This window comes from Myotis daubentonii, chromosome 5 (genome assembly GCF_963259705.1).
Source record: "Myotis daubentonii chromosome 5, mMyoDau2.1, whole genome shotgun sequence".
NCBI lineage: Eukaryota > Metazoa > Chordata > Mammalia > Chiroptera > Vespertilionidae > Myotis > Myotis daubentonii.
Genome location: NC_081844.1, coordinates 51,266,286 through 51,292,610, shown reverse-complemented (window position 1 = coordinate 51,292,610; position 26,325 = coordinate 51,266,286). Strand labels below are relative to the sequence as shown.

Here is a 26,325-nt window from a genome sequence, read left to right as displayed (position 1 = left end):
GAGCAGAGTTTTATGGATGACCTGCTGCTCTGCCATACTGCCGGCATTATTGGAATAAATGCTCGTGTGTAATTCAACACCATCTGATTAATTGGCTCAAGTAGTGGCAGGCAGCCTGGACCCATCGGTTGTCCAGGTTCATAGTCTGGTGACCCGGATGGGACCACATGCAGGTTAGTCCTCTGAGGTCCATACTGGGGATCACGCTTGCTGCCTGGACTGGAGGTTCCTGGGGCTGAGGCCTGGACTCTTTTATTTGCAGCGCTGTCAGTCCTTTCCTGTTTTGAGTCCCAGCCGCAGCCCCAGCAATTCCATTGTCTCACCCAAGACCTAAGTTGAATCTTGTGTTCTGTAACTATGTAACGAGGGGCATCTGTTGTCTGTTGCCCTCCCAACCCCCAATCTGGTGTGCACCTGATCAGCTCCTGGTTGCAAGAGGCCTCTCACAATCCTTGCCTGGTCTCCACACTCAAGCCTGATCAGTTTAGGGTTGAGACAGGGCCCCGCATGGTGCAGGACTTCCGTCTGGCATTCTGTCTGGCTGTGCACGGTAAGCCACAAATAGTTGTCTGTCTGTTGTGCACACTTGTAAATATTGTATATGAGAGAGTCTCTCTTGATGGCTGTTTTGTGTCTCTTTGTTGTTTGGATTAATTTGTTTACAGATGGGGGGCATGTACCACTTTACAGATGGGGCATATACTTGTGTCAGGCTGAGCCCGTGGCAGGGATTTCTGGAACTTCCCAGCAGCTGCTGAGAGCTCTTAATATTGGGGATGCTCCCTGCTCTGCCTCTCAAGGCATCAGCTGACCGAAACGCTTAGGAAGTGAGAGTTCTTGCCTGTCTGTAATGTAACTTTGGTTACAGATGTTCTTTGCTTGCTTTCTTATCTTTTGGGGACTTAGTTGGCTCTTTGCCGTTTTATGAAAACAGGGAATCCTCTGTCTCTGAGGGCTTTGTGCCATTCAGACCCAAGGTCATTTGTTGTGCTGGGTTAGTGTGAGATAAGGTTCTAAGGCTAATGTCCCAGAGTACTCATTTTGGGAGTACTCATCTATTTACTTTAGGGGTTGTTTTTGTTTCTGTTTTGAAATAGGATAAGATATCTCTCTTTTTGTAAAAATATATTTTATTGATTTTTTTATAGAAAGGAAGGGAGAGGGATAGACAGTTAGAAACATCGATGAGAGAGAAACATCGATCAGCTGCCTCCTGCACACCCCCCACTGGGGATGTGCCTGCAACCAAGGTACATGCCCTTGACTGGAATCGAACCCGGGACCCTTCAGTCCGAAGGTCAACACTCTAGCCACTGAGCCAAACTGGTCAGGGCGGTAAGATCTCTTCTTAATGCAAGATTTCATGTTGTTACAGCTATTCAGAAAGAAAAATATGGGAAATAAACCTACCCCCCTCCTCCAAGGCCTGGGAGTTGGTGCATTCCTAGGAATAAGCTGTGGGGTGAGGCCTGATATTGCCCTTCCCCCTGCCCCCCACGCCTTTCCTCCGGCCCCTAAAAGTGGTCAGGACCATGTTATCCCTGTTCCAAATTTGCCAAGAAAATGCATTGGGAAATAAGAATTGGCTTTAAAATCTCATAGAGCTGTTAAGATTTAATAGATAGATAGATCTAAAATGAAGGATTTTTGATAAACCTTTCCAGTAATACTTATGTATACCTAAACATAGTCCCAAAGTCTTTGGTAACGTAGGTAACTTAAAACTTTGGTATCTTTCTGAGTTAAAAAATACAAATTATTTAATATCTAGATATTTTGAAATAACAGAATACTGAAATCTGATTTTGCTTACTTTTGGTTTCTTATTACAGAGAATCTAGAGGTGGACTTGAATCTTTGAATGAATATGTCTTTAATTTTATTTGAAATCTATCATAAAAATATGAATGCATTGCTAATCTGAGGAATGTAAATTACTTGTCACATAAAAATTAATGATGACTTCCTCTTTCATTGATGTTTCTATCTCTCTATCCCTCTCCTTTCTTCTCTCTCTAAAAATCAATAAAATATATTTTTAAAAAAGAACTCTATATCTGGATTTATAGAAATACCGGCAAGGAAAATCAGGAGAAAGAAAAAATAGTTATAGGACTGAATGAACTGAAAATAATTATATAGTTTTTGTAACTTTTTTTGAAAGTATTGCTGATTTTTAATCTTTTTTGTTTTTCAGACATAATGAAACTTGTTTCTTTTCCTTTTTTAAAATATATTTTTATTGATTACAGAGAGGAAGGGGGAGGTAGAGACAGATAGAAACTTCAATGCTGAGAATCATTGATTGGCTGCCTCCTGCACGCCCCACCCTGAGGATTGAGCCCACAACCCGGGCATGTGCCCTGACTGGGAATTGAACCATGACCTCCTGGTTCATAGGTCAATGCTCAACCACTGAGCCATGACAGCCAGGCTTGTTTCTTTTCTTAAAGTAATTTGCAAATTATATACTTTTCTCCCTGACTCATCCCTCCAGAACTTAGTAATACTTAATGAGCAAGACATGGCAATATGTTTCTTTGTATGAATTCCATAAGAACAGTTTCCAATCATGGTTTTATTAACCAAGACTTTGGCTGGAATGTCATGTTCGAGAGAGACATGCCTGGACCCTGGATATCACCAAAAAGCTTTAAGGAATAAAAACTGACTTTGAAGGCAATACGAGCACCTTGGAGAAATAGCCTGCCTGGGACCTTGCTTGGTCAGCGGCTCATGGCGGTCTTTCCAGGTAAGGGACAAAGGTTGCTTTCCCGAGAAATGGCAAGGAAGGAGCCTCAAGACATCTTGGGAACCCCAGGAATTTGAAATGACCAGGCACTACAGGCAGATTTGATGGCAGCCACATGACTCAGCTTCTTTTCTCTGAGGGGCTAATTAAAGCCCAATCATGGGATTATAGCAAAGCAGACTTAAAATATTTATATATTTTTATTGATTTCAGAGAGGAAGGGAGAGGGAGAGAGAGATTGAAACACCATGATGAGAGACAATCATTGATCAGCTGCCTCCTGCACACCTCCTACTGGGGATTGAGCCCACAATCCAGGCATGTGCCCTTGAATGAATCGAACCCAGGACCCTTCAGCCTGCAGGCCAGCACTCTTCCCACTGGGCTAAACTGCCTAGGGCAAAACAGATTTAAAAAAAAATCCTAGCCTGGCCAGCATGGCTCAGTGGTTGAGCATCAACCTCTGAACCAAGAGGTCACGATTTGATTCCCCCAGCCTGCATTGCTTGTAACCATTATACCTTGCCTACTTTCCCATGCCTGTAATCCTTACTTTCCTGTGTAATCTTTGTCTTTCTGCCCAGTATAAGCAGCTAGCTTATAGGGAGGGGAGAGCAGAGTTTTGTGGATGACCTGCTGCTCTCCCATACTGTTGGCATTGGAATCAATGCTCATATGTGATTCAACCCTGTCTCCGTTTAATTGGCTCAACTAGTGACCAGCAGCCTGGACCCCTTGGTTGTTCAGTTTCCTGATCTCTGGACACTTTTGCCCATCTCAGTTTACTAGACATTTAAAGGAATCACATGTTCCTGTAGTTTAGCCCAGGGTAGGACTACCCATAATTATTATTTAGTAGCAGACTGTAGATAACTCATATTCATTTTTACATAATAAAAATAAATCTTACCCCTTTTATTATATTGTATATCACATCTAAGCTTATCTAAACTTATTTAAGTTGCAGTCATTTACTGATAACTGAAGGCATGGCCAACTTGATTTGTCATTATTATTTAGACAGTCCCCAGAAACCAATTAAACTCTTATTATCTTCTCCATTTGGAGAGTAAAATGAGTCATTAGACTAATCTTACCCAACCATCCTGCACTCCTTCAAAATGATCTTTATAAATTGTGGGGAGCTGATATAGGGTTAAGCCTCAGACTGACCTGTTGGCAAAGTCACAAACAATTCCCAGCTTAGAGGGCACAGTCCTCTTAGCATAATTAGGCTTGACCTTATGAGGCTCTCTAGATCTTACCTGGGAAGCTAATGGGCTGAGGGAAGTGCAGGAAGTGGCCAAAACAAGTGAAACTCACAAGGACTGTGTAACTATGGAAACCACTACCTTGTTTACCTCTCACTATAAAATAAAAGCTCAGCTTGCCTTTGGATCTTTCTCTGTGGCCTCAGCCAGGCACAGGGAAGATCCACGGAGACTAAGGAAAGCTAGAGAGTTCTGAAGCTGTCTCTGTGTAAAACATTCTTCGCCGACTCCGCCCACACCTTTGGGAACCCCTGGACCACTGGGGCTGGACCCCGGCAATAAATATAAGTCAGATCATGTTACTCATCTGCTTACCTCAAAAATGGCTTCCCTTGCAATAAATCCCTAACTCCCACCTGCTCCACATCCTCTCTGGTGATGCTCCTGTGATGCTCTCTAGGCTCCAGCACAATGACCTTGTTTGTGTCCCTGGTCCTACCTACCTAGCTCATGCGGGCTGGGCCTGGATCTCCCTCCGCATTTTCCCTTATCTAGTCTCTGTGCATCCTTCCCTCTTCTGTTCAACAACCACTTTTTTGTAGAGGTCTTTCTTTCTTTATATCTCTTTCTTTCTTTCTTTCTTTCTTTCTTTCTTTCTTTCTTTCTTTCTTTCTTTCTTTCTTTCTTTCTTTCTTTTTTCTTCAAATTTTATATATTGCATGTAAGTGGGTTAAAAATAAAGGCCAACATATAATTTCTGAAGGTTGAATTCAAGGGTAATTCATATGACAAATATCACACCTAAGCTTTCCATCCTGGGAAACGGCTGAGGTTTTTGGGGTCCATGGCCTGTTGTATGAGCAAATTCACTTGTCCACCCACTCTGAGCGCAGTTCCTTCCTCCACTCCTTTTAGTTTCTCCTTCAGTCTCATCAAGGCACATTCAGCTACTTTGTTGAAACTCTGGTCAATTTCACTGAGGTTTGGTTTGCATTCTTGGTCATCTGCACTGGGAGTGGAGTGAAGCTCAGTTTCATCTCCCAGCCTCTGCTGTAAATATAAAGCTTTCAGAGGATTCATGGTCCAGGCAGAGGATCATACAAGAGGACCTTATAGAGGCCTTTTCTTGAGCTCCAGTCTAGGTTTTGAGCACTCTTCATTACCCTGTTTTATTTTCATCGCTGTTCTTATCCATTGCATTGTTTATTGTTGTTGATTTTTCTCTTCCCATGAAATAAAGCTCTGTGAAAGAAGGCCCCTCTATTGTTTACCTCTGGATCTGCAGAGTTATAAGAAATGACTGGTAGGCAGTCATTTTTCCATAGATACTCATGGAACGAGGGTAAGTGAATGAATGAGCAGACGAAAGCAGCGCATAAACAAGCAAGTTGACACAGAGATCCAAATTTCATAGCTGTGGACAGAAAATCTGGGTGGAAGGTATATTCAGAAATCTTAGTAATATCAAGCACTCTATTACTTGAGCAAATCCTACCCAGAGGACATGAAGTATACTTTGAAAATTGTCTTAAGGCTTCAATAAACTAGGCAGCCTGCTGGGGATTGATGGTTTTGTTTGCTGCTCTTATTGCCCAAATGGGGGAGATGTGTTTCTCCTCATTTGTTGCTTTATTTTTCTCTCTGGTGGCTGCTTGCCATGCTCACAGCTCTTACTGTGTCCCATCCATTTATTTCATGGATGCTGGAATAAACCCTTGAGTGCTGTTATGATTGCTTGGGGACTGTGTGGGATATGTGCCTTGGTTTTAAATCTCCTTCCCAGTGCAAATGCTGTGAGTATGCACCGAGGGGAGGGTGGAAAGGACCGGGTTAAATGATTGCCTTAATCCAAAGAAAAATCTGCCCGAATTAATACAGAGGGCTCATTAACACTAAGTAAATTTTTTTGGGAACCAAGGAATTTTTTAGTATTGTGTTTTTTTAAAAAAATTATATATACATATTTTTTTATTTCAGAAAGGAAGGGAGAAGGAGAGAGAGATAGAAACATCAATGATGAGAGAGCATCACTGATTGGCTGCCTCCTGCACGCCCCTTACTGGGATCGAGCTGGCAACCCGGGCATGTGCCCTGACCGGGAATCAAACTGTGACCCCCTGGTTCATAGGTTGATACTCAACCACTGATCCACGCCAGCTGGGCTTTTTAGTATTTTGAATTCTTACAGCCAAGTTGATCAGAAAGCTAGAGACTGAAAATAATTCTATGAGACCCCGGAGTTCCGCCGCTTGTTTTCGGAGGCCTTAGGAGAAAGTCTAGAAGCTATATCATTTACAGATACAGTGGGGCCTTGACTTACAAGTTTAATTCATTCTGAGACCGAGCTCCTTAAGGAACTCGTTAAGGAGCTCGTTAACTCAAATTACTCTGTCAACTCAATGCAAAAAATCTGCCAAGAGACAGCTGGTATCTCAAAAAACTCGTTAGTCGGGACACTCGTAAGTCAAGGCCCCACTGTGTTTGCATGGTCTCACTTGAAAGCACAGGGCTGGCCACTAGGCCAATACACATGCCATTCCTCTGGCCTGCTGGATGTGTCTGCCTGCTCTTTTCTGAGACAACGTATCTCTGTCTCCTTTAAAAAAAATCTGAACAGGACTTAGCAGCTGAATGAAATGATAACCTCATCTGAGTAGTTTGAAACCAGTCTCACCTTTTTCTCTTGTGTTTGAAGGAGTGTAGAGGGTTATACATATGTTCCTGTCACGGTGTAATTATCACCGACAAAACAAGGCCTTGAACTGTAATCCTTCACATATTTTAAAACAACGTTCTGTCTAAATGTGTTCCTGAATTATCTTTTCACTTTGTAGACTTGTTATGGATTGTATGCTTGTGTCCCGCCAGAATTCATGTATTGAAATCCTAACCCGCAATGTATTTGCAGGTGGAGCCTTTGAGAGGTGATTAGGTCATGAGGGTGGAGACCCTGCAGAGCTCTCTTAGCCCTTCTGCCGGGTGAGAACAGGGTGAGAGGATGGCTATCTAAGAAACAGGAAGCAGGACCTCACTGGACATCGAATCTGCCAGCGTCTTGATCTTGGACTCCCCAGTCTCTAGAACTGTGAGTGATGAACATTTTTTTAAGCCACCCAGTCCGTGGTATTTTTATTGTAACAGCCCAAAGGGACTAAAACAGTCGTGGAGGCAGAAACTTGGTTTTCTTGGTTGCACTTGCTAAACATTCATGCCTCTAGATAAATATTCATCCTCTAAGCAAAACAATTAGAATCCCTATGTGACGGCAAAAGAATAGATCTCGTCTTTTTAACTCAGGGCCATCTGAGCTCTATTTTTGCCCAAGTCGAGCATGAATACAGGTATCTTTAGAGATTCCTCTTTGCTTGTTCTTCAAAGTGTTTCACTCTTGTAGGCAATACAGAATCATGTAAATCCACTCACAACTGAGTGGCTCCCTGCTTTTCAACTGATAGAATTTAGATAAGTTGCGTACTACATATAAGCAAATGTTCCATATCTTGTTTTATGGCAGTATTGTGGGCTCTGATTAGGTGCTGTTAAATATTTTGGTTACATTAGACATTAATTTAGTCATTTTAGTTGCATTAAATTTTGTTAAAATAGAAGAAACTTCTATTTAAGAAACTTTTATTATACCTATACTGCATCCACCCCCTTGAATTCCAGATTGATGTTTGGTATATCTTCAGGCTTTGGGCTCCCTAAAACTTTGCAGGGGCGATCCTGGTTTTGCCCATGCTTCTTGTTATTTTAAGACAGACATATGTATAGTCACCTCCCAAACATAAGCTTCACATGACAAAGTTTCTACTGAAAGTGAAGTATGGTTTCCCATTTTGTGACCACTAGGCTGTTCAGAAAGTGTGCTTTGTGACTGTTGGGGGTGGGAGAGATGGGGCGGCTCTCCACATGTTCCCCTCCTTCTTGTTGAGCTTGGCCGAGCTTGCCAGACCCCTGGAAGTGGGAAGCAATGCAAGCATTAGATACTTCATTAAACTGAGTCTTTTGTCCAGGGTGGAGGTTACCTGTTGCTTGTCAGGCATAGCTGTGATGACGGGCCACAGGACTGCTGAACAAAGAGTCTTACTGACCCCATTCTTTGCAACTACAGACTCTATTGTATGCTTGAATAATTGACATTGGCTTCTTTATTGTGAGTTAATACTGTGATTTCTAGATTGCTAGATTCCCAAAGGCAGAAATTGTACCTATCTGTGCAACTACATTTTAAAAATTACAAGAAAAGCCCTGCTAAGGTTCAAGAACAGTTTACAAACACATTTTTTTTGTGGTAACAATGGTGGCTTAATAATAGACACAAAATGGTTATGTGAAGAATAGAAGTCAATTCAAGAAAACTATTCCATTTGTTATATGGAATTCTTAAAATGAAATTTTTAGTTTACTTTTTTGTGTTCATAATAATCACAGGAATATTTCTCTGATGAAGTTATACCCTGACCTGGAGCTTAATTACTAGTAAATCCTATGACTTTTTTTAATGAAGAGTTGTGCCTTGTCTAGCTTGGCTCAGTGGATAGAACGTTGGCCTGTGGACTGAAGGGTCCCGGGTTCAATTCTGGTCAAGGGCACATGCCTGGATTGCGGGTGTGATCCCCAGTAGGGGGCGTGCAGGAGGCAGCTGATCAATGATTCTCTCTTATCATTGATGTTTCAATCTCTCTCTCCCTCTCCCTTCCTCTCTGAAATCAATAAAAATATATTAAACAAAATAAAATGAGAGTTGGTGCTCAAACATTATAAATGAAAATATGAAAGGTCTCAAAATGGGCAGAAAAATAACCAGGGCACTTTCATGCTTTGGCTTAGAATAGTAATAAAAACTCATCATAGATGGGCAAATGTGTTTTGAAAAAATGTGACAGTATTTCTGAGCTGCAAGGAACTTTAGAGATTTTTTTTTTCCATTGGACAATGATCTCATGCATCTTTAGATTTTTTATACCTTTTCTCAAATTTATGTTCAAAAGTGAATCCTTGCTTTATTTCATCTCTTTCCTTCTGGCTGCTTAGTACAAAATCCTTGGTCATACTCAACCCTTCTCTTTCTTTCTCACTTTATATGCTCTGTCATCAAGAAATCCTGTTGGCTTTATCTTCAGTATATATTCAGAATCCCACCCTGAGATTGCAGCTACCCTGATTTGAGGTACTCTTAGCTCTTACAAGACTTAATGAAATAGCCTCCTAAATGATCTCTCAGCTTCTTCCTTGATTTTCTTAAGTCTAATCTTGCAAAAGTATGTAAACAATTGTTATACTCTATCACCTATCTGCCCAAAATTCTATCATAACTCCCCATTCCACTCTGAGTAAAAGCTACCATCTTTAAATGATCTGCTTCCCGTTTCATTGCAAAACCTCTCTCCTCCTGTTTCCCTCTCACTCCATTCCAGGTGCCAGGTGCGCTGCCCGCCTGGCTATTGCTCTGTCATTCCAGGCATGCTTCCATCTTGGGCCTTTGTACTGACTGTTCTCTTTGCCTGAAAAGCTCTTCCTTTACATAGCTGAATGCTTCCCTCCTTCAAGTCTTTGCTAAAGTGTGTTGCCTTCTCAATATGGTAGACTCCTACCACCCTATTTATATTTGAACCTCACCAAATCTCCTTTTGCAAAGCATTTATCACCTTCTATTTATTTATTTATTTATTTATTTATTTATTTATTTATTTATTTATTTATTTTTGGTTTAGTATAATAATAGAATTTAAACATCACAAGGGCAAGGATATTTGCTTGTTTCATTTACTGAGCCTAGAACAGTGCCTGAAGCAGTACCTGACACATGGTAGTTGCTTAATTAATATTTGTCAATATCAAATTGATGAATGAATGCAGGGAGTCTGATGGGTTTGATATAGATTTGGCTGTTGAAATGATTCCTCATCAGTGGGATATCTTTGATTAAATGCTTATAAAATGCACTTGATAGACAGTATTGTAGAATGGGAAGAGCTTTACCTTTAGAGTCATAGTTGATTCTAGTCCCTGCCACTTATATAGTTTCTGCATTTTTATGTAAGAATAATATTTGCCTCTCAGGGTTGTTGTGATGATTAAATGAATTAATATATACAATACATGTAATATAGAAATTGGCCCATTGTAGGATCTCATAAAATGGTAGCTATTATTATCGATCTTTTTAACCATGGAAAGATTGTGATAGCCTCTCTCAAGATGAGTGTATTCCATCAAACCTTTTTAAAAAAATGTATTTTTATTGATTTCAGAGAGGAAGGGAGAGAGAGAGGGGGGAAAAGAGAGAGAGAGAGAGAGAGAGAGAGAGAGAGAGAGAGAGAGAGAGAAACATCAATGATGAGAGAGAATCATTGATCAGCTGCCTCCTGCACAACCCATACCAGGGATCGAGCCTGCAACCTAGGCATGTGCCCTGACCAGGAATTGAACCATGACCTCCTGGTTCATAGGTTGAAGCTCAACCACTGAGCCATGCTGGCTGGGCTATTTTATCAAACCTTTAAGGAAAATAATGCTTACTATGCTCTTTTTTAGAAGTTGAAAAGCTAATTCTAAATTGTCTATGGAAATGCAAAGGAGGTAGCACAACCAAACCCTTTCGAAGAAGAAGAGTAAAGTAGGAGGACTCACAGTATCTGACTTTATTTATTTATTTTTAAATTATTATTTTTTAATTTTTTCTTTATTTTATTTTTCTTCATCACTATTTATCCTCCCTATACCCTCTTCCACTTCCACCCCCAACCCCACCCACAATCACCACACTGTTGTCCATGTCTATGAGCTCTTTCTCTCTCTTTTTTTCTCAGATGTTCCACTCCCTTCAATCTCTTCTTCCCCACCAGAGCTGTCTGCCTGCTCTCTGTCTATGAGTCTGTCTGTATTTTGCTTATTAGTTCAGTTTGCTTATTAAATACCACATATGAGTGAAATCATATGGTTCATAGTACTTGACTTTAAAACTTACTATAAACCTACAGTAATCAAAATAGAGTGACATTTACATAAGAAGAGACAAATAGATTAATGGAACTGAATAAAGAGTCCAAAATTAAGATCCTTCCTTTATGGTCATTTAATTTTCTATAAAATATTCAAAGAAATTCAGTGGAGAAAGAAAAAAATTTAATGCTGGTTGTTCTAGATAGCAATATGCAAAGAAAGGGCGGGGGGGAGGGGGGGAGGAAAAACCTCTACTTCACACCATAAGAAAAAATAAATTCAACATGGTCTTAGAACTGAAGGTGAAAACTAAAATGATAAGGCTTTTGGAAAAAAACCATAGGAGGGTATCTTTGTACCTTAGGGATAAAAAATATATATTTTAGATAGCACACAAATTAATAACCATAAAAATAGGCAATTAGATTCATCAAAATTGAAAACTAGTGCTCATCAAACTATACATTTAAAAAATGAAAATAAATTTTTTTATTGATTTTAGAGAGAGAAACATCGATTTGTTGTTACACTTATTTATATATTATTGGTTAATTCTTACATATGCCCTGACCAGAGATTGAACCTGCAACCTTGGCATATGGGGACCATGTTCTAACCAACTGAGCTACCTGGACAGGGCTCAAACTATACTTTTTAAAAAAAATGCGCAAGCAACAAAGTGGGAGAAAATATTTGTGAAACATTTTCCTTTGACAAAGGACTTGTAGCTGTAATATCCTATATAATAAAAGCCTAATATGCTAAGTGTCTGGTTGTCAGGTTGGCCGTTCAACCAATCAAAGTGTAATATGCCAATGATATGCGAAGGCTGCTCAACACTCGCTATGATGTGCACCGACCACCAGGGGGCAGATGCTCCGACCATTAGGTTAGCTTGCTGCTGGGGTCCAGCCAATTGGGACTGAGTAAGATGGGCCAGACACATCCTGGAGTCCTCCCACAGTCCCTCCCAGCTGGCCAACCTCCTATGTCCCTCCCTGGCCCCGATCATGCATCAGTTGGGTCCCTTGGCCTGGCCTGCACCATCTCGCAATACGGGACCTGATTTCGGCCCCATCCCGCAGGCCAGGCCGAGGGACCCCACTGGTGCACGAATTCGTGCACCAGGCCTCTAGTATACTTATAAGAACTCCTTCAAGTCAATAATAAAAAGATAAACAATCCAATTTTAGAAAAAGTCGGCCAAATATTTGAATAGACATTTAACAAAGAACAACATACAAATGACCAATAAGCATGTGGGAAAGTGTTCAGCAATATTAGTCATCAGATGAATGCATATAAAACCGCAGTGAGATAGCATTACTCAATCACCAGAAAGGCAAAAATTTAAAGGGCTTACAACCACAAAATTGGCAAAGATGTGTAGGAACTGAAATTCTCATAGTGTTGGTGAGGGTGATGAAATGATATAATCACTTTTGAAAAGGCTCTGTCAGCGTCTAAATAGAACTATACTGCATTATGACCCAGCAATTATTCTACTCCTAGGTATTTATACAAGAGGCTGGAAACATGTTCAGAGAAAGATTTTTATAAGAATGTTCATAGCAGGCCCTAACTGGTTTGGCTCAGTGGATAGAGCGTCAGCCTGTGGACTAAAGGGCATGTGGTCAAGGGCATGTACCTTGGTTGCGGGCACATCCCCAGTGGGGGGTGTGCAGGAGGCAGCTGATCGATGTTTCTATCTCATCAATGTTTCTAACTCTCTATCCCTCTCCCCTTCCTCTCTGTAAAAAATCAATAAAATATATTTTTAAAAAATGTTCATAGCAGGCTTATTCATATTAGCCAAAAACCTAATAAAGCTCAGGTATCCATCAATAAAAGAATGGATAAACTGTGGTGTATTCATACAATGTAATAGTATTGAAATACTACTCACCAATAAAAAAAGAATGAGTTATTGATACACACAAAAACATGAATGGCCATCGTGCAGGTATGAAAGAGAAGGGTGTTTGCCTCTGGGAGTGGGAGCAGGGACTGACTGGGCAGGGGAATGAGGAAACATTCCAGATCTGGAATAATGATGTTGTATATCATGACAGGGGCTTGGATTACACAGATGTATATATTTATCAAAACTCATCAAATGGTACAGTAAAAATTGTGCATTTCGTTGAACATGAAATTTACCTCAAGGAAATGTTAAACAAGTATTAAACTCTAGTTAGTGACATGCATCCGTGAATGTTAGGTAAAGTAGACTGAGGTCTGCAACTTAAAAACACAGCCGAAAAGTAAAGAAGATGAATAGGTGGATGGGTAGATGAATGAATATTGGATAGCATGTGAAGAAGTCAATGTAGCAAAATGATAATTGTAGAATCACATGGGCGGTATCTGAGTGTTCATGGTATAATTATTTTAATTTTTATTATGTTTGAAAATTTTCATAATAAAGTGTTGGGAACGTAAGTCTTCGTTGCTACAGTTCTAGGTAAAATGACTCTTGGTTGGGCTTCTATATATAAAAAACCCCAGCATTTTGTGTATGTGCTTATAAAGATTAATTGTAATATTGCACCCCAGAGAATTTTTATTTTTAATTGTTGATAATGTAATTTCTGCTCTGTCTCAACAGAACGGTACCCCATGTGTGAATTTTCTGTACACAATAGGCCACCCAGTAGCATGCATCAGTTTGCTCCAATTTGAATTTTTGAGGCATATCCCATAACATTGTACCTCAGATTGCCTAGTTGAATATCTAGAACAAAATAATGTTGGTCACAGATTTATATCACCAGAGGGATGTTAAAAAGGGCTTTAGAAATATTCAGGAGGAAATGTTATCATTTATCTGTTGTTAGTCTTAAGTTAAAAATAAATTATTTAACTATGTCCCTCAGAAATATTTCCCTTGAATTTATTTCTTGCTTTTACCAAATTTGGTGCCATATTTTCAACAATAAGAGGGTATGAGTAAGGTCTTGTGATTTAATTTAATTTGCTTAATGCTACCTTGGAATTAAATGAAAATATATCTTCTCACTTGGAAAAATAAAAGCACAAAGAAAGGAGTCACAGAAAGGAGAAGAAAAATCTGAGGGAGTGATTTACAAAGTAGAGATTTCCTGGCCTTCCCCCTCTTCTCGCCATATTTCTCTTGCATTAAAAAATATCTCGGGAAATTTTTTGTAAGTGAAATTTCATATCTATGGCAATGAAATACACACTATCAGTCCATCTGAATTAATAAAAACAAGTTTAACTTAGAGGCAAAGAAGATGTGAAGATTTCATAAAAACTTACCGAGCATTTCTGTCCCTGAGAGTGGCTAGGAAGAAACCCATGAGCCCGATGCAAACAGAGCCTTTAGTGTCTCGGGGTCAGGACAGGACAGCCCGCCTTGGTTAATGAGCATTTTCACTGCGCTCTCCCGGGCTATGGAAGCGTAGGCACTTCCTGATGCCACTTCATTAGTCAGGGTTTATCCAAGAAGAGTGTGTACCCTGAAGAATCAAGAAGGAAACAGGAAGCAGTATGAGTGAAGTTCAGTTATTTACTTTTTCTATCACACACCCTTTTGTAAATACCTCTAATATATACAGCTCTGAGCAAGCAAAGACTGTCCCAGGGCTAGTACACACTTGAGATCCAACAGGTGGTTGGTTTATAGGAGTGACGTATCTGAACACAGGTCAATTTCTATAGCATTCTTTTAACAGTGAGCCAGGTTGAACTAAGGGGAGTTTGGTAAACAATTAACTTTCCAACCATTGTTTATCTTGGAACTTTATAGCTAGTTGTCAGGTTGTCTCAGTTTTAATTGCTGTATTTTAAGTTAGCCCTTTTGGTTTTTATTTCACCAGGAGATCTCATTCCTTTGCTTTCTCTTTTCCATTATATTTTTTATCTTAAAAGCATTAATTAATTGAAGAATTAAGGAGTAAGAGCAACACTTCTGGGAAAGACTTTAGCAATATATACATGTTTCTAAACCGAGGCTTTTGAATGGAAGGAGTTATAAGGGGTCACTAAATTCACGTCTACCACACAGAATTTACAAGTTGAAAAATCTTGCTCATATGTGCTCTCCAGGAAGTGCACAAAGATGCTGTGGTAAATTATTGAAAAATAAGCATTTGGGTCCTGGACAGGTAGCTCAGTTAGAGCGCCAAGGTTGCAGGTTCGATCTCCAGTCAGGGCGCATACATGAAGCAACCAATGAATGCATAAATAAGTAAAACAACAACAAATTGCGCTCTCTCTCTCTCTCTCTCTCTCTCTCTCTCTCTCTCTCTCCCTCCCTCCCTCCCTCTCGTGCTCGAGCTCTCCCCCCCCCCCCCAGATGTGTTGATTACAGTGCTAAGTGCTGGCTGTGTAAAGGGTATATTGTCTCTGAAAAAAAAATATTAAGAGAAATATTTTAGATTTGAAGAGAGGAAACCAAGAGAGCATCAAATTTTGATCCTGGGTGAGAGATACAGGGAAGTCTACAGCAGTGCTATTCAGTAAAAATATGAGAGGCGCATATGTAATTTAAATTTTCTAATAGCCACATATAAGAAAGCAAAATAGAATGGTAAAAAATAAATTTAATATTATGTGTTACTTAATCCATTATATGCAAAATATCATTTCAATCTATAAATCCATTGTGTATTTCACAGTGAACTCGGACTAGCCATGTTTCAAATGCTCAATAGTCACACGTGGCTGGTAGCTATTGTACTGGACAACATAGACTGAATTTAAGAGATAATAGCATATTTAAAAAATAGTTTAAGGAATCAACAGGGCATCTATGTGAAACTATGAAGCTAATTTTGGAGAGTAGAAAAAAAAATGCAAGTAAGTGCCAAGCACCGTATTCCAAAGCGTGTTTACAGAACATCAAGTGCTCAAAATGCTTATTTTCTATTTTTATTTATTGATGAGAGAGAGAGAGAGAGAGAGAGAGAGAGAGAAACATCAATGAGAGACAATCATCAATGGGCTGCCTCCTGCATCCCCTCTGCATGCCAGGGCATGTGCCCTGACCGGGAATTGAACCCATGACCCCTGGGAGCATTGGACGATGCTCAACCACTGGAGCCACACCAGCTGGGTGGAGTCACATTTTTATATATATTATTATTTAATGGGGCAATAGATTTTTCATTAAAAATTTCCTCTTCCATCTGATGCCTGTTTACTTCTTTTTCTTCATTCCTCTTTCCTATCTTCTTCCCCCTTTTACCTCTCTGCCCATACAAGGGCTCATATTTGGTAACACGCATCACTGCTGCTCCTGTGTTACTGGTGGCTTTCATCCCAAACTGAAGGAAGGTGGCACATCATTTTAGTTATGGTGTTGGTTGACTTGGAGGTAGGGTTTTAAAAGACTGGCATGTGTGGGCTAGTCAGGATATTAAGTGAAAAATCATGTCCCATCTCATTTAGCCTTAAGTTAAAAAGTTGAAGTTTAAAAAATGCACGCACAGCCCTAGCTGATTTGGTTTGGTGGATAGAGCATTGGCCTGCGGCCTGAAGGATCTCAGGTTTGATTCCAGTCATGGGCACATGCCTGGGTTGTGGGCTTGATCCCCAGTGTGGGGCATACAGGAGGCAGCTGATCAATGATTCTCTCTCATCATTGATGTTTCTATCTCTTTCTCCCTCTCCCTTCCTCTCTGAAATCAATAACAATATATTTTAAAAAATGCACACACACACACACACACACAGACAGCATATTATTATGTAGATTTTAAAAAGTGCCCTAGTTTATGCAGATTTTAAAATTTAGAATGTAGAAAGTGTATGAGCTCTCCCCAAACATCAGAAATACGACACTGTCTGAAAAAGCAAGAGAGGTTGAGATAGGAATACTTGAAGCCTCATTGCCCATGTTCCACAGGATTCGAATGCCAACCTCGATAGTACCTCAGTGACAGAAATCCCCAGCAAACTGGGAGCAGAAGGGATCTTCTTCAATCTGATAACGGGCACGTATAAAAGCCCAGAGCTAACATTACACTGAAAGGTGAAATGTTGAATGCTTTTCTCCTAAGGCAATTCAGCCAAATCTTTTCAACCTTATGCTGAGGTTGTAGCCAGTCTGATAGGTATGCCCTTCATAACACTTTCAAATAGATGTTTCTTTTCTTCTTTTGCTTGAGGGATACACTACTTCTGACGCGTTCCATCACTGTAGAGTTCTGTTAGAAAAGGTCAACTTATATGAAATCAAATTGTGTTTCCTTGAAACTTCTACCAACAGAACTTATTTTCATGCTTTTATGTACATAGATCATTTGCAATTGGGATATTTGAGGACGGTTACACCATTCCATCTGAGACTTCAGTTTGGCAGCTCTTTTATAGGCTTTTGCTTTATATTAGGAACATAAATCCTCTGAAAATCCTGGTTGTTTTTATTTAAATCATTTGTAGTTTGTCAAGTGTTCATCTAGGAAATTTGGTGTCCAGAGTGTATACAACATCTACAGGGGTTCTGCTCTGGACACAATAGGCCAGGAATATTGTCTCTTTATTCTAAATAATTCCTCCCGTTAAACAAAAGTTTTGTTCTTACTATGAACCCATATGTTCATTCTATTTTAAACCTGCTGCAGATAAACCAGACCTTTCTATACCTAACTAGTAAAGATGTTTTGTTTTGTTTTTTAAAATAAGTGTAGGTCCTTACATTTCTTTTCGCTAAATTCCATGTTGTTAGTTCTCATACAATGTAATTCTGTCATATAATGTATATACTGTCTCTCACAGCTTTGTGTCTTTCACAAATTTGATAAGCATATTGTTTTCTCTATCCAAGTTATGGGTCAAACTGTTGAAAAGCATGGGCTGAAAATGGCACTTGAAATCTGCGATATGATTTAAATCTAGTGATCAGTATTCTTTGGTTGTGTTGTTTGACCAACTAATAGTCCTCATATGGACATTACCATCCAGTTAAACTTCTCTCCTGAATTACAGAGCATTATGAGACACTGTCAAGGACTTGCAGATGGCTAGTTAAGCTATTTTGTTGGTTAGTCTAATCAGCGGTTCTCAACCTGTGGGTTGTGACCCTTTGGGGGTCGAACGACCCTTTCACAGGGGTCGCCTAAGACCATCGGAAAACACATATATAATTACATATTGTTTTTGTGAGTAATCACTATGCTTTAATTATGTTCAATTTGTAACAATGAAAATACATCCTGCATATCAGATATTTACATTATGATTCATAACAATAGCAAAATTACAGTTATGAAGTAGCAATGAAAATAATTTTATGATTGGGGATCACCACAACATGAGGAACTGTATTAAAGGGTCATGGCATTAGGAAGGTTGAGAACCACTGGTCTAGGTTAACTTTAGGAAGTAAGGTTGGTTCAAGACCAGTTGTTCTTCCTTAATGCGCTGTGGTCTTAGTGATTCCAGCTTTCCATTCTAGGGGTTTATACATTTCTTTTTATTTATTTATTTATTTATTTTTTTAAAAAATATATTTTATTGATTTTTTACAGAGAGGAAGGGAGAGAGATAGAGAGTTAGAAACATCGATGAGAGAGAAACATCGATCAGCTGCCTCCTGCACATCTCTCACTGGGGATGTGCCCACAACCCAGGTACATGCCCTTGACCGGAATCGAACCCGGGACCTTTCAGTCCGCAGGCCGACGCTCTATCCACTGAGCCAAACCGGTTTTGGCTATACATTTCTTTTTAATTGTGAGCTCGCTTCTGGATAAGATACTTCTTGCCCCTGATGAGGGAACTTGGAAATCTCGTGCCTATTAAACTGTGGTGGGGATGTACCATGGGGAGAAAAATTATGCTTATTTTTGGAGTATTATTTCTGTAGTTTGGTTTTTCTCAGTGTGCTTAAGTCAGATTCTGGACTTAGACCCTATAGAGATTAGTTGGTTCTGGGTCCCTCTGAGTTTCAAGGAAGATTCTACTTCAACATATGGTACAGATAAGAGGTAAAAAACAGAAGAGGGCTTATACCCTTAGGATTTGTAAGTGACAGAGAGCACATTTTCCTTAGATATGAACTTTGTTTTTAATTTACATTTCATATTAAGGCTTAAAATTCAAAAGGTCCAAAAGGTTTCATAGAGAAAGTTCTTGCTGTCATTCCTATTTGCAGCTATTTACTGGTCCTCACTAAAGACAACCAACTTCACCGTGTGTGTGTGTGTGATTTCAGAGATATTTTATGCATATGCATTCAGATATTTAAAAAGACTTTGCTTTATTTTTAGTACAAATGGTACATTACATATTTTTCTGTATTTTGATTTTTCTATTTAATATATCTTGAAAGTTATTCTAAGAATATGAAATCTTTAAATAAATTATGAGGGCATATTCTTTTAAATGTCATGTTAAAAATAAGTTCTTTCCATGCTATAGTTGCTTGTTTTTATTGTAATATTAAATATTATTAAATATTACATTATTTTAAAGTTAAAATATTTAAAAGTTAACATAGACCACTAGATGGTGCTGTCATCACAGAGAAATGAAATACAGTATAAACGTATTTTAAAAATAATTTCCACACCATAAGGAACAAACTGAACTATTACAGAACTATATACAGTAAAAAAGATTAACTGGGAAATTTATATGCTTATATGCATAGCTCATGGACACAGACAGTAGTGTGGTGAAGGCCTGGGAGGGGTGAGTGAGGGTATGGGGGGTCAATGGGGAAAAAAGGGGTGGAACATCTGTAATACTTTCAGCAATAAAGAAATTTTAAAAAAGTATAAACTAAGCTTCTAGGTACTGTTCCCCAAAGACAGTCACAGATAACAGAGATTTTTCTCTATTTCCAATTATTTTATCTATATCTATTTCTACATCTACATATATATCTATATCTATGTGTATATATAGTCTTTCTTTTTTTAAACATTAGTCATGTACACTGGACCACACTGTATATCTAAACTGTGATTTGTCTTCTTCTTTTTAAAAAAATATATTTTATTGATTTTTTACAGAGAGGAAGGGAGAAGGATAGAGAGTCAGAATCATCGATGAGAGAGAAACATCGATCAGCTGCCTCCTGCACACCCCCTACCGGGGATGTGCCTGCAACCAAGGTACGTGCCCTTGACCGGAATTGAACCCGGGACCTTTCACTCCACAGGCCGACGCTCTATCCACTGAGAAAAACTGGCTACGGCTATATATATTCTTTTATAAAAAAATCTCATACTGCACATTGCTGTTTTGGAAGTTGCTTTTTAAAAACCTAATAATATGTAATGGAGTTCTTACACGTCAGTACATATAGATTAATTTTGTTCTTCAACAAAATTTGTAGGGTGGTTTTAAATGATCAGAACATTATAAAATATTATAATTATTTATATTTTATTATCTTTGTGTAAATATGTAATTATTTAATGATACATTTATTTGTTGCATTTAATTCCACCTCTAACAACAGACACTTAGCTTGTATCTGAATGTTGTTTATACAAGGAATGCTGCACAAACTCGCCTTGGACATTTACCCTGGTGCAATGGCTGTAAAAGTCTATATTGACATTTTCTCTCAGAATTTTAAAGGCATAGTCTCCTATGAATGAAAGCTTCTAGCAATGCCATTCTTATTCCTGATTCCATTTAAACCCTTTGAATCTGATCTGTTCTCTCTGTGCCTATCTCCCTACCACCCTTTCTTGAAAGAGTATTTCTTCTGTACACTTTTTAAAAATATATATTTTATTGATTTTTTTACAGAGAGGAAGGGAGAGGGATAGAGAGTTAGAAACATCGATGAGAGAGAAGCATCGATTAGCTGCCTCCTGCACACCCCCTACTGGGGATGTGCCTGCAACCAAGGTACATGCCCTTGACCGGAATCGAACCTGGGACCCTTCAGTCCCCAGGCCGATGCTCTATCCAGTGAGCCAAACCGGCTAGGGCTCTTCTGTACACTTTTTCTAATTGTTGACACTATTAAGATGTCCTCCACTTACCCTCCCCACCCCCCTTTGCTCACCTCTACCTAGTATCCTCTCAGCCCCCATCCCTCTGGCCTTCACCACATGTTGTCTGTGTCCACGGGGTATGCATATATGTTCTTTGGCTAATCTCTTCATCTTCCTTCATTCAGTACCCCTCCTCCCCCAACACACACTCCCCTCCCCTCCCTCTGACAGCTGTCAGTCTGTTCCATATGACAATTCTCTTTTTGCAAACATTCTTTTGAGCCCTCAGTGAGCCCTATCAGTCTGGAAACTTATGCTTATTCATTCTTGAATATGTTCTTGTATTAGTTTTTTTGATAATGTCTTCCCCTCTATTTTCTCTTTCAAGAATTCCTATTATTCAGACAATCTGATTCTCCATTTTTGAAAAAAAAAATTTTATCCTCTATTTTTTATGTTTGTGTCTTTGTTCTACTCCTGCTCAACTTTATTTTCCGTTTCTATTGGAAACGTCAAATTTTTAATCTACTAAAGGTTTCCCCCTGTTACTAGGGTCACCAACTGTCTGGTTAGTCTGGGACTGAGGGGGTTCCCGGGAAAAGGGACCCTCACTGCTAAAGCTGGGGCAGTCCTGGACTAACCAGGATGGCTGGTCACCATAACTGTGGATGCTCTGTTTTGGTAATAGCTTTTCCTTTTTTTCTCAGCTGCAATGTTGTTCACCCAAACCCCTGAGAATGTTAATTATTGATTTTTAAAAGGTCTTTGTTTTGCCCTAGCAGGCTTGGCTCAGTGGATACAGCGTCAGCCTGCGGACTGAGGGGTCCCAGGTTCGATCCCAGCCAAGGGCATATGCCTGGGTTGCAGGCTCCATCCCCAGTAAGGGGTGTACAGGAGTCAGCTGATGGATGATTCTCTCTCATCATTGATGTTTCTATCTCTCTCTCCTCCCTTCCTCTCTGAAATCAATAAAGAAATATATATATTTAAAAAAAAGGTCTTTGCTTTTCACAGGATCATGTGTGGTTTCTACTTTCTTTGAGTTCCTTTGGTTGATTTATTTTAGTCTCTCCTTTATGTTGGAGATTTTCCACACATGGCTTGTGATTTGTATCTGGTTGAACATAGTGAAGAGTATTGGGGGAGTTTTAGCAGAGTGGTGAGGTTCAGCAGCTGCTGGGCTTTGCTGCAGGAGGGTTGGGCAGGGACCTAGGTATCGCGTCGTGAGATTACAGAATGTCAGCCTACAGCTCTTTCTTCTTGGGCTGGCCAGTTTCCTCAAAACAGAAACCCTCCATGTTCTTGCTTGGCAGTCATCATTCTGAGGGAGCAGGGATAAGTGGAGAAAAGGACTGAGTGGTGATGTGTAAGCGGGCTTCCTCTCACTCCCTGTTTTCAGAACGAGGCTTGATGTCTCTGGGACTGGATGCTCCATGGTTCCAACGTTTCAAGAATGTGAACCTCCAGTTTTCTGCTGTTGCTGGGACAGGTCCTTTCTTAGCTGTGTTGAAAGAAGAACCATTTCTGAGAGTCAAACTGCTCTTTATTAGTGATTTTTTTCTTCTATCTTATTTTAGTGACTTTCTATTAATTTATCAAATTTTAGTTTCAAATACTTAAGAGTTTCCAGTCTTTTTCCAAAGTCCTTAGAATGTCTTGCAAGGTGTCATAGTTACTTCCTGACTTTATCTCTTAATGCCTATCCTTAACCCCCTGACCACACTAGTCCCCAACACAATAGCTCCAGTCCCAATTCAGCACATTTACATTTGAGGTCCCATCATCCACCAGATACCCAAATGATCAGCTCCCTCAAGTCCTTCAGTGTGTACTCAGATAACACCTTCCAGCTAGGCTTTTCCAGATCACCAAATCCTACAGTGCACTCACACCCTCAGTATTACCTACCTCTGTTCTGAATTTTTTCTACAGCCCTTAACCCCGTATGGGATTAGTATATATTATTAGTATATATTCTAATAGTGAGATGACATTATTAGAAGATAAAGCTGCATTAGGGTAGGCATGTTTGCCTCCTTATTTTGCACTATTTCTCCAGTGAACAGGAATGCTTGGCAAATGGAATGATTTGCATTTCTTACCTGCCCTGTATTTTCACTTTTGGTAGCATTTGGTACTTCAGCTCTTGGGTCTTTTCAGGGCAGAACAAATAGTCCCGATTCTTCTCAGTTGCCCAACCTCTCCTGTCCCTTCTCATTGGCACTTAAGTGCTTTATGTTTCAGTTCTAACTCAGGTATCATTCTCCGGACTGCTTCTAAGATTCTAAAACTTCGTGATCGCTTGTCTGCTATCTCATTTCACATTCTCTTCGTCTTTACAAATGTATGCCTTAAAAAATTCCTCTACTGTAATTGTAATGTGAGTTTGGGAAAGAATGGAGAAAATCATATGATGTGTTCAGTTCATGAAATTTAAGCAGAAGTCCTAAGGCATGTATTTACATATTTTGGCTGTTTGTTTTTATTTCTTTGTGAAGTGCTTGCTTATACATTTTTTCTCAATTTTCCTTAATGTTGCTCTTCTTTTGCTGTTTGGTGGTGATTTCCTTTGTATATTAAGAAAATGAGCTTTCTGGGATTTGTGCTGTAAAGATTTTGCTCAGAAAGTTCAGTTATGGATTTTGTATGTCTATGTGGTCATTATTTCATGACATTTCGTTTTTATCAATTTTTTCCTATATATCAATTGGTTTTATTCTTTGATTCCATTTCTAGATTCTCTAATATGTTTGATTGATTTGCTACAAAGTAATTCAGACACACAGGGAGCATACTCAATATACTAACATACTCAGTGTTGGTTGTAAGAGACACAAATGTAAAAATATTCTAAATATTCTTTGTTGTAGTATTTCATTTGGTCATTAAAAACATTCCTATTTCTGTTGCTTTTATTTAATCTAAATGCAAATCCACTGATTTCGTTTTTTAAAATTTAGCTTTATTGTTGAAAGTATTACAAACGTCCCCCCTTTCCCTCATTGATGCCCTCCACCCCACATCTGCCTTTCCATTGATTCTTTTGTTAATTTCCTAAAGCATTTTCCCTGGACAGTTCTAGTGTGTGGAAGTTTGGAACTTGGAGTCTGCTGGAAGCCCATTCATTTATTCTCCTTTTCCTTAGTAACAGAATGGTGCTTTTAAATTGTACACATTGCAGTACGGAATAAAAGACATTTTTAGCTGCCCCTGCAGCTCTGTGTGGCCATGTGTCTATGCTGTAGCCAATAAGATGAGAGCTATGCTTAGGAGTCATGAGAAGACACCCGAAAGGGTGCAGACTCGGTTGGGAGGTGTCCTTTTTGCGCCTCTTCCCCTTTCCTCCTTACAGCTGCAGGGTTGTGACAGCTGGCGCTCCCAAACTTCCAGGGCCATCTTGGACATGAAGGCAGGAGGCTGGATGGTGAGCCAGAAAGATAGGAACCCGGTCCCTGCTAATACCACAGATCTGCCGTAACAGCCTCTATCCATCATCCGATTTCTCTTACGTGAGCGAGAAGCAAACTTTTATTTTCTTTAAAAGACTATTTTGGTTTATTAGGTGCACATGCACCTAATCTTAATGATCACAACAAAGAACCAGGATCTAGTTGGGAAAGGAAAGTCCTGCCCTCCTCCTCCTCCAACTGCCGAACTTGTCCCCATCCTTCATATCTGAGCTCCAGTGTTTCTGGTTTCCTCACCTGGGTCCAATGGTTCCAAGGCAGCTTCTACACACCGGTCAGCAGATGTGCCGGGATTCTTTGTTTACTGACTATGGATGATGCAACTTTTTGAGGACAGAAGTAGTATCGATTCATAGTTGCTTTATAGTTACTTAGATTTATAGTTACTTTATAATGCTTAAATATTAAATATAATGCTTAAAATTTTAATTGACACAGCAAATAATAATATGCGTATATAAAGCCCATTGCCTTGCATTTAGTGGCCATGTAATAATTATTAGTTCCTATCCTCTTCTCTCAAAAGTAACAGAATGATAATTTATATATGTGTATTTATAAAACTCAAATGAAACACAAATCAAAATATAATTTTAAAAACCTCTATTTCCTAACAACAAATTTCCAATAGTCACAAATGAAAAAACAAAACAAAACTATGATAAAGGTCAAAATCTGGTTGTATTGCTGGATCAGTTAAGAGGATCATGGTTAATGACTTCCACGTATAAGAATTTCTTCAATATATTAAATAAAGAGCAGCAGAATTCATCCTGCGAATATCCTCCTCCTATAGTCACATTAATTACATCATCCATTTGTGAGGTGCATTGGCAGAACATCCCCGCAAGAGGGCACCCTAGCAACTCAAATCACTTCAGCGACAGTCGTTCTTTCTTTGCAATGTTAGTTGTTCATCTCTTAGTAAGTTGTACAAACTTCCAGTCTTTGAGGAACAAGCTTTTCAGAAAAATATATCAAATGATTAGCTATCAATTCAGCATCAAGGGATACCGAAAGGAAGCCAAAAAATTATGTCTCTGAAAAGACAGTTCAATATGAAAACACTTCTTTTTCCAACATGTTTTTTTAAAAATCAAACACGAATGAAAAGCCTCTGTTTTGCCAGTGAGTTCAACTATCATTGCAATATTAATAAACCAGAAGAAAGCTGATGAAAGTTTGGTTTGAACATGAGACAAATTCAACATAGGATATTTTTTTTGTTTTCTTCAGAAAACATAACTATAAAGTTTGTAAAGTGTTATATATAACTTTATAAAACATACTAGAGGCCCATTGCATGAAGAGATTCGTGCAATAGGCCTTCGCTTCCCCTGGCTGCCGGCACCAGTTTTCCTCTGGCACCCGGGACCCAGGCCTTCACTCCGGACGGAGCCTTCCATCTTCGCGGCTCTGTACAGAGCCTTCCGTCTTTGCGGCTCCGGATGGAGACTTCAGTCTTCGCTCTGCCGCTTCACCCCACGTATGCAAATTAACCACCATCTTTGTTGGGTTAATTTGCATACTCTCCTGATTGGCTGGTGAGCGTAGCAGAGGGATGCTTAATTTACATGTTTGTCTATTATTAGGTAAGATTACATATTAATTTCCACAGTCCTATGAAGTATATTATTCAGCCCTCGTTTTTAGAAAAGTTAATTAACTTATCCAAAGACTGACAGCAAATTTGTGGCTGAATGAGCACCCGAGCCCAAGCAGAATAAGATTCTGTGTTGTTGTTTTTTTAATAAAGCTATTTTATTATTTATCCTCACATAAGGTGTGCTCAATCGAAGGAGGCCTTAGAGCAGCGGTGCTCAACCTGTGGGTTGCGACCCCTTTGGGGGTCGAACGACCTTTTCACAGGGGTCGCCTAAGTCCATCAGAAAACACACATATAATTACATATTTTTTGTGATTAATCACTATGCTTTAATTATGTTCAATTTGTAACAATGAAAATACATCCTGCATATCAGATATTTACATTACAATTCATAACAGTAGCAACATTACAGTTATGA

At 39.3% G+C, this 26,325-nt stretch overlaps 1 long non-coding RNA gene across 1 annotated transcript in view; it reads right to left on the bottom strand.

Annotated features, from left to right (window-relative positions):
* Positions 1–14,457, bottom strand: part of LOC132235428 (uncharacterized) — a 49,326-nt gene extending 34,869 nt beyond the window's left edge. The window contains exon 1 of the long non-coding RNA XR_009453017.1: positions 14,191–14,457. This is a non-coding gene — a long non-coding RNA (uncharacterized LOC132235428). The remainder of the gene's footprint in view (positions 1–14,190) is intronic.
* Positions 14,458–26,325: the final 11,868 nt, after the last annotated feature.